The sequence below is a fragment of the Ambystoma mexicanum genome, chromosome 1q (assembly GCF_040938575.1).
Source record: "Ambystoma mexicanum isolate Mex_15411 chromosome 1q, UKY_AmexF1_1, whole genome shotgun sequence".
Taxonomy (NCBI): Eukaryota; Metazoa; Chordata; class Amphibia; order Caudata; family Ambystomatidae; genus Ambystoma; species Ambystoma mexicanum.
This window is the reverse complement of record NC_090922.1, coordinates 63088694-63103778: the sequence shown is the minus strand read 5'-3', so window position 1 is coordinate 63103778 and position 15085 is coordinate 63088694. Positions and strand designations below refer to the sequence as shown.

At 48.0% G+C, this 15085-nt stretch overlaps 1 protein-coding gene across 3 annotated transcripts in view; it reads left to right on the top strand.

Annotated features, from left to right (window-relative positions):
- NFAT5 (nuclear factor of activated T cells 5) overlaps nucleotides 1–15085 on the top strand; it is a 1479138-nt gene that overhangs the window by 678865 nt on the left and 785188 nt on the right. The window lies entirely within an intron of this gene.

Below are 15085 nucleotides of genomic sequence, written 5' to 3'. Positions count from 1 at the left end.
AATAGGTTGTGACTCAGCAATGCTATTTCCCTTCACTTTTTAGCTATGGATAAACCTTTCCTGATGAAAACAATTCCTAATGCAGTAGATGTTGAATCTTTGAGGAAGGGAAAAATAATTGTACCCTTCAGAAGAGCTCCATTAAAACTTGGAAGACTTTTAGAATATCTGTCTCGCTTAGTAGACTGTGGTTGTTTCAATTAATTCGGGAACTTTTGTACAGGTGTTTGAGCTTTTAGGTTGTACAGTACTGTTGACCCACGCCTACTAGTGGCGTATGCATGTTTCTTTTCTTATTACATATTATCACTTTGAGGACCTTTGAGGTGGATTCTAGCCCTTTTTTGCACATTGCACTTTGAGGTTTACTATGTGTGTATGTATATTGTGATGTTTTTTAAATTGTAATTTATTGGGTGCAGGATCTGTTGCTAATGAACTATAAGCCAGGTATGACGGCTTTATAAAGACAAATAATGTTTGAATAAAATAATAGTTGTGTCAAAATTAAATCCTCGTTCTACTTCTGTTCTCTATTGAGCAAGTATATCTTTGAAAGAGGCATTAGGGGGGGCTCTCGTACCCTTTGTTTTTAGTTTTTTTTATATGAACACCACATGTTCATAAAGCGTGAATGTCAGCCTGCCTAGAGTGTCTAGTAAGAAAAGGTCTTTGAGTTGTATTGTTAGGATTGGTATACTGACAGTATGTCATCAAGAAATCGGGGATTATAAGATCTTCTTCTTCACATGGAAGAGGGCCCTACCGCATCTCTACTGATGGGGTCACCACTTCTCCCCAACAGCCATCTACTCCCATGTAATCGTCTCTCATAATACCACCTGAGGGTCAGAATCAAGTAGTGGCTGCCTTCCCCGCCACATGGTAGGAGATTTTTGGCTGTGGATCAGTGATGACTCCATCCATAGTATTCATCACATCAGTCTCGCTTTTGTTCTTTCCCTTTGCTTGCTCCTTTCTATTGGACTGCCCCTTCCTCTTTCTCTTCGTTCTGTCTCCACATCCAGTGTTGCGTTCTGCTCTTAAAATTCATCTTCACTCTTAAACACTTTTCCTATTCTTTGAGTTCATGATATTGCACTAATTTTAAAATATACCGTAAAGTGATATCTGTACAGTGCTTTGGCATAAAGCGCTTAATAAATGCAAAATAAAATACAAAATAAAATACCCTGTGCAGTTCTTCTAGGTGCGATATATCGGCTACCCTTCATAAGTCCCATAATAACATAAAGCTATCAAAATCCCTGAGACAGTAAATACAATGAATTGTATGCACCATTGATCAGATTATAAAGCAAGAACATGGATTATTTTAATTATAGTTCTTTTGTAATGTGCTTAATACCAGAGAGGGATTTCTAAGCGCAGGATCGGAATTTGAACCCGTTGCGCTGCATTGTCTTGCTTCAAAGACAAACTCGTTGCCCCCAAGCTATCCTTCCTCATGTGGCATCACAATGCCCAGATGAGGTAACCATACAGAGCAACATAACATGCATACAGTGGAAGGTTTTTATGTCTGTTCAGAGCTGCTCCCATAAGGAGAGCATTAAGTGATCAATGGAACTGCTGGTGGTAAAAAGCAGACCCTTACACACACAGCCTGAGTAATAAGTGGGTGAGTTTTGTCTGAAAAAAAAAATAGTAGCCATTATTGTGTTGCCTATATAACACAACTGTCCATGATATGAATGTACGCATAGGTTCTTAGCTCAGGTTTTCAGTTCTCTCTTTGGGATAGTTATTCTACATTAACGTGTTCAAGTTTTGTGGAGTCTGGAAGGTCTTGCACATGCTGTTGATATACATTGTTATCCCTTCAGGTTGCATCAGACTGAGTCTTTGTGCTTGGTACATAACTCCAGGAATTTAGGTACTTAGTGAAAAAATAGATTACTGATAATTGATTTTCAAAAGAAAACCGATTTAGAAAGATCGCTCTTGACTATTTCTTCATGCTATTTTGGCTTTTTTAGGGCCGCACATAAACAACCAAAATATATCAGTCTTTTTTTTTGTGCTGCCTTTTAAAAAGCTGAAAAGCCACAATTTCCTGCATAATGACTGCTTCTCTTGTAAATCCTTGTTTGATGTGGCTTTTCACACCATCTACCTCCAGCTTGAGGATATCTCTGAGCACATTTTTAATCTTCACCAGCTGGAAGTGCCAAAGGATCTTGAAGTTCTGATCTGGCTTTGTTTGAGACCTAATGGGACCCATGGGCTTTTCCAACTTCTAATGGAAGCATACTTTTTAAAAGGCTAGTATTTACTCTTTCAGTTCAAGCCTTACAGTAGTTATTCTTGAGACCCTCTGGTAGGTCAAACACAGATGCTATAATATTGCTTCAGAATAAGGATGACTGATGAGTGCAACATACCTTGTTTTGGCAGCAGTCATTTACGTTAATAGTGTTATCTGAAACTTTCACTGACAAAGATGCAAAGGCTTGCTTTAGAGTAGCCATATCGGCTTGAATTGATTGCATGTTTGTTCTTGTGGCCTTATTACTTTCAGAAAAGCCTGTCCCAATGTTCTGATTCATTGAGCCTTGTTTGAGTTTCTTTGGTGTAGGGGGGTCTCTTCCTTTTTGTAGCCATTGCCACAAGAACTCCAGCAACACATGACCTGTGAGAACATTTGTTTGAGTGGTGTCCACTCTGGCCTAGGTCACTTCTACACCGGGAATCATACAAAAATGTCGCCCTCATTTGTGCGCCCCCGCAGTTACTCCGACTTTGGGGGCACACAAAATGAGGGCGACATTTAATGCACCTAAGCAGTGCGGGGGATAGGGGGTTGTCCCCTGCTCTGCTTGGGCGACGTAACGGGCGTCAGGGGTTGCGGGGGTGTCCCCCGCTTACCATTTTGGTAAGCGGGGGACACTAAAGAAAAAAAAAAGAAAAGCACCCTGCAGCGTCAGCTCTAACCCACGTTAGTGGGAGGAGCTGACGCCGCAAGGATAGCAGGGTACAGGCGGCAAACACAGAAGTGTGCTGTGTGTGCCGCTGTGAAGGGTAAGTTGGGGGGGGTGGGGGTGAGGGGGGAGGAAGGGAAAAATCAGGCCGGGGAGCAGGCACAGTGATCTATATGATCACTGCGCCGCGCTGTAACTGGCGTCGGCATTTCGGCCGTCGCAGTTATGGGCGGCGCAGTGATCACATAGATCCCTACACCCTGATCTAACCTGAAGGCATTGTGCGGCGATCACTCTCAATCACCACAGAAATGCTCTACATGTGACACATGTGCATGAAATATCCTTACTGGGATTATATGCTCTGTGTTGCTAGTTGGATCCAAGGAAAAACCAGTTCATATGTATGTGAAGAGGTTTATCATGAAAGAGGGTGGCAGCAACTGTTTCAACTGAGGAGAGCCCAACCCACCAAAGTAATATAAAAGCCACAGTGCATTTAGAACTCTTAACATGCGGCATACCTTCTAGTCTCTACTGACATGTACGTTGGTAATGCTGCAAAGACAATGGAGAGTGTTTGGCCAAGCAGTCAGCCCGCAAAGCATCACATTGCCTTACAATACACAGCACAGATCACATCAGACCTAGTGTCATGGCCATGAAGTCATGGGCACAGGCATGCAGGGGTCGCATTCACAGGAGACCTTGGTGGACACTGTCCTGGCGCCTTTGGCACCAGGATCATGAACAAAAGTAAACAAGAACATCCACTTAACACCAAAAAGCTTTTATTATGGACATAGCACTTCAGATGCATTAACCTTGAACATTCCATCCATTAAGCAGGATGCATTAACCTTGAACATTCCATCCATTAAGCAGCCCCAAGTGTATTCTTGGGTGCGGCTGCTAATGGATTGCCTTTGCACGTGCTCACTCTCTAGGAGTGGCAGGGTGTGGCTGGTAAACCGGCCCTAATGGGCGTGCCCACGATCTCGGCTATATAAGCTGCCCCGATCCTCAAGACAGACGCTTCATGTTATTCTGCACTTGCAAGCAGCGTAACGCTCACCGTCACCTGAGGTCAGACTTATCTTTGAAGATCCTACTTCCTGGACATTCTGCTTCCTGCCAGCATACTTACCAACTGGGGGAAGCTGTTCTTACCTGTACATCTCTTCGACGAACCAAGTATTCATCTTTACACTTTCCGGAACGCTGAAGTCTTCATCTTGGCTGCAAGGAAAAACAGTAGACAAGTTTAGACATCGAAAAAACAGCCAGTTTAAGGTTGCGCCTCGCCATACTTCGTACTTTCCTTAAACCATCACTTACCTGCTGTCGAACATTGCAGTAGCATCCATCTTCCATCCGGCCGCGTCTCACAGCTGCATTGAGGCCGCATTTCCATCTAAGGGAAGAAAACAGAAGAGAGACATTATTGCGGGCATAAATAGGAGAACATATAAAGACATTAAACAGAATGAACAGCATCACAAGAGCTCAAGAAAGACTTACCAATCATAAGGAGAAGCATAGTTGCAGCTAGACTGGACTAATCCTTATCAGGAATCAGTGAGGCAACTAGATCCCATTCGACGCTCCCCTGCCGGAAGTAGCAGGACGGAGAGCTTATCTTCCATAATTCACAGGTGCGCTTTATTTGCCGGCGTATGCTCACAGAAACTGTACTTTGGGGTGAAAGGTTTGAGAGGTACAACAATCACAGATTGGCGCACTCACACACTCTTATCTCCATGCAGGAGCAGTATCACCACGTACCACCGCTCACAGCTTTTCTTCTGAGGGAGAGGGCTGAAGGGGGTGATTCAAGTTCAGGGAGGGCTGCAACCGTGCCCCAACACCTCTGCAGAGACCAGGTGAGCGTAACACCTAGCTGGTCCACGGCAAGTAAACTAGTGTCCTGCTTTACTGCATTCTAAACTGGTTGGGCAGTACTGCACTGCAGGATGGATTAAAGAAAAGCTTTGAGGGGATTGGGTCCTCCGAGGTATTCCATATCTATGACAGTAATCACCGCAGCTGTGCTGCTTCGGAAAATCTTTCGGCGTCTGCGTCCTGCGTCAATGACGTCGATACGCCATCCTCGAGGGCCTCCGTTGAGCCGACGTCACCGGATGTTATAAGTAGGACGCACGATGCCCGTAGCCTCAGTCGCTTCGGAGATCTCGGTGCGCCTCGATTCTACTCAATCCTGTTCTTACGGTTCTTCGGTCCTGTTTCTTCATAGTGCTATCGAATGTCATCTTAGGCTTCTTCCACCCTGCGGTCCAGGTTTAAGAAGTGTCGGGTGTGTGGGTCCAAGATGTCCCTGATGGATACGCACAATGCTTGCCTCTGGTGCCTCGGGGAGGACTATGATACGGACGACTGTGTCGACTGCCAGTCGCTCACTTCGAAGACCTTACGGGAGCGTAAGAAGAAGCTGTCGGTCGGTAAGGTGGCCAAGACCCAGAAGTCGCGTTCCACTGGTCTTTCGACGGACGATTCGAGGGGCGACTCTCCGCATTGTCGTAGTGAGTCCGGGGGTTCTCGGTCTGGGAGTCGGTCCGGCCATTCCTCTGCCTCCACATCCAGTGTTGCGTTCTGCTCCGTCACAGGTCGCCTTCCCCGTCCTCTACCGAGGACTCCGCCCGTCGGCGGGTAGCTTGTCCCAACAAGCATTCGACTCCGGAGGAATGGGATTCGTTCCGAAAGGAGATGTTGGCAATTTTTCAATCGCAGGGCTCTGGTCCGGCCATGCCGACTGAGGCCGCCGGTCGAGGCCGCGCTAGAAACACCGCTCGTCCGCCTTCAGGCTCGAGCAGTCGTCGCGACCACCGGGCACCTTCGAGGTCCCGATCAGACAAGGATAGTCGCTCTAAGCATGCCCGTTCCAGGTTCCGGTCCTCGACTCCATCGAGACCGCAAGACTCTGTGAAGTCTTCGAAGAGGACATCGACGCCGGCGGCGCCAAGGTCGTCGACGGACTCTCTCGAGGCCCCGCCTCCAAGGAAGTCGTCGGTGCCATCGACGCCTAGGCTGTCGAGAGACACGCTTGGGGCTCCGCCCTCGAGGCCTGTATCGGCGCCGTCGAAGTTGTCGGCGCCGCGCTCGACGTGGACGCTCATTCAGTCGACACCCTCGATGCCTTTAGAGGCAGCCTTGTCGGAGGTACCCCATGACACGGTAGCACCCCCAAGAAAGGCGATGGCTAAGACTAAACATGTCTTTGTGCCTTTTTCTGTATCCTCTTTCCACCCTCTAGATTATATTTCTGAGGTGGATGAGGGGTCTGAGGAAGGTGAGGTCCCTGCATTGGTTCCTGATGACATTGTTTCTGGTCACAGTCAACTTGAGGACCTGCGTCAGTCGCTGCACGACGCCAGTGGTCTAGACACCTCTCCAGAGGTGGAGTTTGGTAGGCCGGAGCCAGGCACGCATGCCGAATCTTCAGTGACCCTCGACATGAGGTGCCGATATGAATACCTGGGTTGGTCTGCCCCCCCTGGGGATTTTCAGCAGTCCCCCCTGGGGACTGATATCTTGGACCACGGTCCTCCAACTGACCCGGTGCTGCCATTCCATATGCCTTGCAGAGACGGGTGGCTGCGGCTTGGACTTCTCTGGAGAGTCTCCCGGCAGTGAGCAAGTCCTTGCTGAAAAAATATCGCCCAGCCAGTGGTGACCCCTGCTACTTGACAACGCACCCTACTCCGGAGAGTTTGGTGGTGCAGGCAGCTACGGCCCCCGCCAAAGCAGGAGTCGTACCCTACCATCCTTCCTGATAGGGACGACAAACGTTTTGACGGCTGGGCGATGAAGGTATTTTCTTCTGGGGGTATGGCGCTTCAGGCTGCCAACTCCGTTTGTGCCTTGTCTCTTTTCACGCACACTCTGTGGAACTGTATTTCCCTAGCGGCTGATCATATTCCCAAAGGGGAGGAACAGGATGGTTTCCTTGCTATCGTGCAGGATGGCAAGGATGCCATGTGTGAATCCGTTCAGTCGGGTCTGGACATGGTTGATTGCGTCAGCCGGTCCATGGTGGCGAGCACCGTAATGCGCAGGTTTGCGTGGTTGCGGAAGTCGGGTTTTGCTCCGGATGTGCAAACCTGGCTCCTCAACATGCCCTTTGATGTTGAATATCTTTTTGGCAGCAAGGCTGACGAGTCTTGAGAGGTTGCAGACCTTGAAAGCTGCAGCGAAGTCGTTGGACGCTGCAGTCCGCCAACCTCCGCCTTTTCGTCCTAGGGGACAGCAATGGAGGGGAGGTTCCTTTCATTATTACTCATCCTTTAGTAAATCGAGAGGAGCTGCAAGTCAAAGGGCCAACCGTAGGAGTGCCAGAGGTGGAAAACAAGGTACTCGAGGTGCCAAGGCCGCGCGTGCAGTTGCCTCTTTGCCCTCAGGCACTGCAGCAGCCGCTTCAGCTCAGTCATGAGGCCCATGCTTCTCCGGTTGGGGGAAGGCTGGCGCAGCATCTGGTAGAATGGCGTGCCGTTACTTCCGATGTGTGGGTTCTGGAGATCATAGCCCACGGCTCCTGTCTTCCTTTCCGGCAGAGGTCTCAAGACAATCCACCAGAGAACTTCTCTTTGAAGAGTCCGGATCCGCTCCTTGCGCAGGAAATTCAATCCCTGCTGGAGAAAGGCGCCATAGAACTGGTGCCTGTAGCGTAGAGGAACAAGGGATGGTATTCCCCTTATTTTTTGATTCCGAAGAAAGACGGAGGATTGAGACCCATCATGGACTTGCGCGGTTTGAACAATCTCCTCAGGAAGGACGAGTTCAAGATGGTTACTCTTTCTCAAGTCCTCCAGGCCCTTCAACTTCAGGACTGGTTGGTGTCTCTCGACCTCAAGGACGCTTATTTTCATGTGCTGAGCCATCCCAAGCACAAGAAGTACCTGAGGTTCGCGGTTGGCGACTCGCACTTTCAGTTTCAGGTCCTGCCGTTCGGATTGACCTCCGCTCTGAGGGTTCTCACCAAGCTCATGGTGGTGGTGGCAGCACATCTCAGGAAAGGGGGGATTCACGTCTACCCCTGCCTGGACGATTGGTTGATCAGGGTGCACTCTCCCGAGCAGGTCCTGGATCATCTGTCCTTCTCCTGTCACTCCCTTCACAAGCTGGGTTTCTCCCTCAACTTAAAGAAGTCTCACTTGACGCCAACTCAGCGGCTCCAGTACATCGGAGCAGTGCTCGACACGTCCCTGGGGCAGTGTTTTCCTCCCCAGGTGAGGGCTCTTCACATTCAGCAGATGGTACACAAGTTTCGACATGCTCAGAGTCTCCCAGCGTTCGAGTTCTTGAGGCTGCTCGGCCTCATGGCATCCTGCATTCTTCTGGTGCCAGAGGCCCGACTGTGGATGAGATCTTTGCAGTGGGCTCTCAAGATGCAGTGGTCACAGTCCTCCGGCAGGATGTCGGACCCCGTTCAGGTGCTGCCCTCGGTCGCTCAGGACCTTCTGTGGTGGGCCGACGAAGGCAACCTGATGAGGGGGAGCTCCATTTTGGCTGCCCTGGCCGGAGGTGACGACCGTGACGGACGCATCCCTCACGGGATGGGGAGCTCATGCCAACGAGCTGACAGTCAGCGGTTGTTGGTCTCCGTTGGAGTCCAGACTCCATATCAATGTGTTGGAGCTGAGGGCCGTCGGGCTTGCCCTGAAGGCTTTTCTGCCGACTGTGCGAGGAAAGAATGTCCTGATCCTGACGGACAACACAGTGGCCATGCACTACCTCAACAAAAAGGTGGGGGGGGCAGGGTCACTTCCTCTGTGCAGGGAGGCGATGCAGCTCTGGTTCTGGGTCATCCAGCAGGAAATTTCGATCCAGCAGTTCATATGGCCGGAGACGAAAACGAGACGGCGGACGCTCTGAGCAGGCAGAGCACGATCTCTCACGAGTGGGAGTTGGCTCAGGAGAGTCTCCTGGAGATCTTCGCCCTTTGAGGGACTCCTCAAGTGGATCTCTACGCCTCCAGTGTCAACCGGAAGTGTGAAAGGTTCTGCTCATGTGAATTTCCTCCAAGAGGAGCCTTAGGAGATGCGTTTGTGGTGGAGAGGTCCTTCCCACTGCTGTACGCGCTTCCTCCAGTCTCTGTCATCCCGCAGGTGCTGCGGAGGCTATGGAGGTCCGGTTCCCGGATGATCCTCATTGCTCCGGCTTGGGCCAGGAGGTCGTGATACCCAGACCTTCTCGACTTGTCCATCTGCCCTCCACGTCATCTTCCCTACCGAGACGATCTGCTCTCACGGGAGGGGGGTCAGGTTCTCCATCCAGAGGTCAGATCCCTCAACCTTCACGCTTGGCTTCTGAAAGGTTGAGGTATAAGGATTGGGACCTCCCTGAAGACGTGATGGAGGTGTTGCTTTCGGCCAGGCGACCGGCAACAAAGTCCCTGTACCGTTGCCGTTGGAGTAAGTTCTGCGACTTGTGCAGGGTTAAGAATGTGGATCCTTTTTCATGTGACATTCCTATAGTTGTGTCTTTTTTGCTTTCTTTAGCCCACAGGGGCTTGCAAGTGGGTACCATTAAAGGTTACCTGGCGGCGCTGTCCATATTTCAGCGCTCGTCTGAGTTGTGTTCATATTTTAAAATTCCTTTACTTTCTCCATTTCTGAAAGGCTCACTAATGTGTTCCCTCTGTCACCTCTCCAGGTGCCCCGTTGGGATTTGAACCTTGTTCTCAAGTTCTCCCTTTTTTTTGTGCAATGGTTCTTTTTGCTTATTTTTACTGTCTTCCCCTCCCAGATGGGTGTATTTTCTAATTTGATCAGCTGAATGCCCTTCTCCCTCCCTGTGCATACCGTTGCCGACCGGTTTCATTCAAGGCGTAGGATAAGGGTAGCAGTTCTCTGCAGCTGACCATTTCAGAGCCTACTTAAGCTGTCTCAGGATCTTCCATTCGGTGAGTTCCTATCAGTTTTGTGTTGGATTTAACCCCACCTAGCTGGGAAACTACTCTGTATCCATTCTCAAGAAGGGTCCAGTACCAAAAGCCACTGTGGACTTGGTGTAGAGACTGAAGACTTTGCATCCTTGTGATAACAAAGATTCGGGACCGGACACAGTCTCCGATTCGGCATTGGTTCTCGTTACTGATGTTAAGGTAGTCACCTCAGCTTCCTTGGGACCTTCCACTGTCGTTAAGGAATTGACGTCTGGGCGCATGCATCCAAGAGTACCTCTTTTTGGAAAAGGTGGACATTCCTATTCATTCTGCCAGACAATTTTGTTTGCCCATGTCAAAGGCTATACAAGCTATGGATTTTCTGCTGCTTAAGAAACCTGCTGCTGGTCTATTTTTTCAAGATTGTCTTCCTCTATTTCAGGCAAACCTGTACTTTCAATGGAAACATTTGCTATGGAACAGGCAGTACAGAATTAGTCAAGACCTTGTTCAGAGTTCATTGTATCTAAAGGTTTAGACTCCATATATGACAACCAAGGACTTTGTCTTTTGTTGTAATGGGGAATCTTCCCTCTCAATCTGTTGTAGTGTATGCAACCCTGTTTAAATGCAAAGGTCCTGTTCGGCCTAATTACACAAGACCGAAGGCCACATCAGTGACCTCCTAGAGACCCATCCAATCACAGTCATCTGGTGGGCAGCCATCTGGGCCACGCATGCTTTCATTAAGCACTACCCTTTGGGCATGTCTTCTGAAAAATATGATGCTGCTTCCTTTGGCCAACAGGTCTTAGACGATCTCGTTGCTTAAACTCTGGCTGGACATAGGCTTTCTCCTCTACCCATTTCTTGGGTGTGCACAGTCTGTTCTCCCTCTCCCAACCAGAGGGAGAGCAGGGCTCTTGAGTACAAACCAATTATCTTCATAGTGATTATGGCACTAGTCCTTGCTGTTTCTACTTAACAATACCCTCTCTTCCACCACCACCAAGCATATGCTGCGCGACAACCTCCACGGAACAAAGTGGCCGAGTTTGGTGATGCGTGGGTTGGAGGGCAGGGCCTGGCAAGCGGAGAAATCCTTACCTGTACTAAACCCATTCCAAAGCTCTTAAATGTGACCGCTTCCTCTTTTGGAGAAGCTTTTTCCAGCGTTGCTGGCATAACCAACCTGTTGTGGGCGATGGAAGGGGTGAGAGCACTAAGAGTACCAGAATCATAATGCAGGTACATTTCCATTCCATTGTGATCTGTGAGGTTTCAGAAATGTGAGACGGACACCAAGGTAACCTTTTTTTCAAGATTTGCCATTTTATTGAAAGGCATGGGGTTCGATGAACACATATCTTTCATTAACCTAATAAAGACGTCCCTACCTAGCAAACTAAAACTAAAGAGAAAATGACCTTGTGTCCAAAAGGTCTCTGACCCTCACCCTAATATACACAACAAAACTATTCAAGGAAAGTTCTTGAAAACACTCATTGTGACCAGGGTTGAACCTCCTTCCTCTGGATAAATGCAGGAATACTTTGAGCACAGTTCTGATTCAACAATTCAACAAAGTTCTGTTCAAAGTAAAGGAAAATGTCTTCCAATTACTGTGTCTTTCTCTTGGTCACAGCAAATGTCTTTCCCATAAAGGTTTGTTGACTGTTCAAAAACAACTGGTGTTTTCCATAATAGCCCTCTTGAAAAGATAAATGTCTTTTTTCAGTACACAAGTTCAAACCAATGCAATTGTTCAGCTAACCTGCAACACCTTCAAATTAATTACTTTTGTCAAGATAGCACATCAACTTTTCTTGGTAATGCCACTGCTTATCAATGATAAAGTAAATGAATACCTTAATTCAACAAAGGGTTCTTCCACCACACCTTTTTTTTTTATCACAAATGTATTTCATTAAACCATCTTCTTTGCTGATCCACTTGGCTGCAAGGACTACCCACTATAATCCCTTTCCTGGTTTACTCGCCTGCCAGGAAGAAAACTCCTACAACTACTTTCAAATTTGATGGCAATATTGAGTCCAAGATTCTCCACAATAATCTCTTGGAAGGGCGGTTGCACAATAACTGCATTTCTTATAGTCTCTTGACAACGTGTGTTCCATTTTTCCCCAAACTGAAAACTTGACTCAAAATGCCTCTTAGTGGCTTCTGCTAGCAGTCTGGGTAACAAGTTTCCCCAGTTGAGATCCCAAAAAGGAGGGGTTGTGCCCTTGTCGCCTCTGTATGGTTTCAGTATCTTGACTGTTGGCAATGTGAAATATAGGGCCTCATTCCGAGATTGGAGGTAGTCATGGCGCTATTTGCGCCATGACTAACTCCAATAACGGTACCGGCACCGGTCTCATTCAATGGGGACTTACCGGTGTAGTCTGACCTTTGTGGGACCGGCAAGTCCCCATTGAAAAAAACATTCCCCATTCCCATTTGAGCCCCATAGGGCTCAATGGCAATGGGGAAGTAGCTTATAACGGTACCGCCATTTGCGGTACCGTTATTGGCTCTGATTTCCCTTAACGGGTCCCGTCCATAACGCCTGGTCAGACCAGGCGTTAAAGGAGGGACCTGCTAAGGGAACTCGTAGTAGGGCGGTAAGGGATTACCGGCACCGGTCTCCTTACCGGTGCCCGGTATCCCTTACCGCCCTACTCGTAATGAGGCCCATAGACTTTCCCAACGATACATTTCTTATAAGGGGATCTGTGCCTTAGTTGGTTTATTGCAGTTTTCTCAATACTTCTTGGTTGATGATAATGTTGATTATGAGCTTTTTCCAGTGGTGTTCTTAATGGGGTTTTCGCAAAGCCTCTTGGCTGTTGGTAATGCTTGTTATAAAATGTCCCCACTGTTAGTCCTCTATAGGCGACCATTTGGCTCTGCCACCTTTGTTCTGTTTCTTTACTTATGCAGTATTCATACTCAAATGGTTTCTGCTTCAACAATGCAATTGTCCGGCATTCAAAATTGCTATTTTGTAACAACGTTCTTGTACAGAGCGCCCCAGCATTAGCATTTACTTCTAGCCAACTCACCGGCAGCTCCTCGCAATCTGGCGTTGCGGTGGACCTCTGCCGTCCTGCCCCCCCCTTCTCTCTCTCCTCCTTCCGTGTACCGTCAGTAAGGTGCGTGTTAGTCTTCTGGAGCTCTGACAGCTCAGTTGATCTTCCGCAGCTTTACAAACTTGCTGATTGCTGCTTTGTGAGCATTTTTCCTCTGCAGCCTGGCTTCTTCTTGGCATGCTTCTTCCGACTGCATATACTCTGCACTTCTGCTTGCTTTCATCCTTCGTGGTGGGTTCTGCTGGCGTGCTTCTCCCCGTTGCTGCTCTTTCACCTCTGATAGCTTCAGTTTCATCAGCTATGCCTCCCGCACAGCCTTCAATAACTCTGTGCCCTTCTTCCTCTCCTTCACCTCCTTACTGCAGCTGTGTCTCATCTTGAGATTTAAGTATCCTGCGCAGATGCCTTTGTTTGCAGCAACTAGACCGCAACTTTGAATAATTAACCTTCTAAATCCTCATTGCCTCTGAGCCCTTCTACCACGTCTCAGTACTACTAGCATTATGGGAACTGAAGTCCATAGAGGATTGCGTGACATTAGTTTGTTCGATGCTACCTTCAGTTCAGACTGCTTTATGTACAGAGTTATTAGGGTAAGGAGAGGTTGTGAAAATAGTTTGTAATTCCGCATTGGAATGAGGATTTCTGTTTAAGACAGAATTAGAATAATTCAAGATTTTCTTTTTTAAGTCTTTGAGTAGCCATATGGGAGAGGCTGGTACATTGGTAATATGCTATTAGGTATCTCGGAATAACTTTGCTTTCATCCTCAGAAGATGAATACTCCGTCTCTCCTAGTGGAGTCACCACTTCCCCCCTGATAGCCATCTCCTCCTCTGTGATCCTTTCCCCTGATAACACCCCAAGGGTTAGGACCAGGTAGTGGCTGCCTTCCCCTGGCCACATGGGAGGAGACTTTAGTCTGGGGTTTGGTAATAACTGCAGGATTCATCACAGAACTTTACAGCAACTCTTCTTGAATGTGCCCCAAATCATCACACTCCCTGTTTTAGGCTGCCCGTTGAAGTGGGTTAAATGGTAAGTATATTGAGAAATTCCTTTGTAGCAATTGTTTGTCCCAACCTCCCAAGAGGGAAACAGTGCCGTTCGGGACAGTCTGTCCCACATCACTGCCTGCTGGAGCAGCAGCACAGGTCTTGGCCAAGGGGCGCCACTTTAAAATGCCAGAATTTACTGCATGCTCATCAATGAGAGCAGTTGGCCTGAGCTCTGTAGCCCCACCTCCTAAAATGGCTGGTGCCTGCAAGAATCTGCTGCCGTTGAGCGGGAACAAGCTCAATGCACCTCTTCTCCCCCATGCCAATAAGTCCTCCTTTCTGCTGGTTCAGTACATTCACCTTGATTTTACTTCACCGATTTAATCTACATGTTTGTGGAGTAGCCTCAGATGAGCACCATGAAATGAGAAGTTAATGTAAGGTAATTGGTCTTATAGCACACTTGTGCCAAAAATGTTGGCCTTGCTGCGTATGGCTCTGAAAGGGATGAGGGTTATTAGAGGGACATAGTTAAGGTAATTGCTGAAAACCTTTGGTGTTGATGAGTGTGGGTCAGGAGTATGTGTTACTTGCGTGCTGATGTGGTAACTCTGTGTTGGTGAGGGATATAGTGCAGTGGTGCTCCCCCTTTGTTGTCTGGAACGTTGGATTGTGTTGCTGATTGATGAAGAGGGGAGTGATATGTTTTGAACACAAGGCTTAGATGGTTGTCGGAGTTGCAAGATTTTAATGGGTTTATGGTTCCAGTACTTGGGTCTTGTACAGTCTATCCTTGTATAGAGAATTTGCGATCCACTCCATTGCCATGCACCAGAGGGGGCTCAGGAACCCAGCGAGTGACTTATGCCCGGAGAATTTCAGTGTTTTGTATAGCTTGAAGTACAGGAGACTGAGCCTAAGCAGGATTGTTATTTAATGGTTGACGAGGGTTGTTCTGAGATAAGAAAATACTTTGAGGAACCTTATTTGTTTGGGCTTCCCTTTGAACAACCTCAGCGCCCTGACAACTTCCAGATACTACACTGTTTTGTTAGGATTTTTCGTGGTCGCATGTGATTGTAACCACTGAGTTTCGGTTCCTCAACTCCGTTTTGACTAAGACACAAAAGCAAACTTTTGGTTACTGTTTCT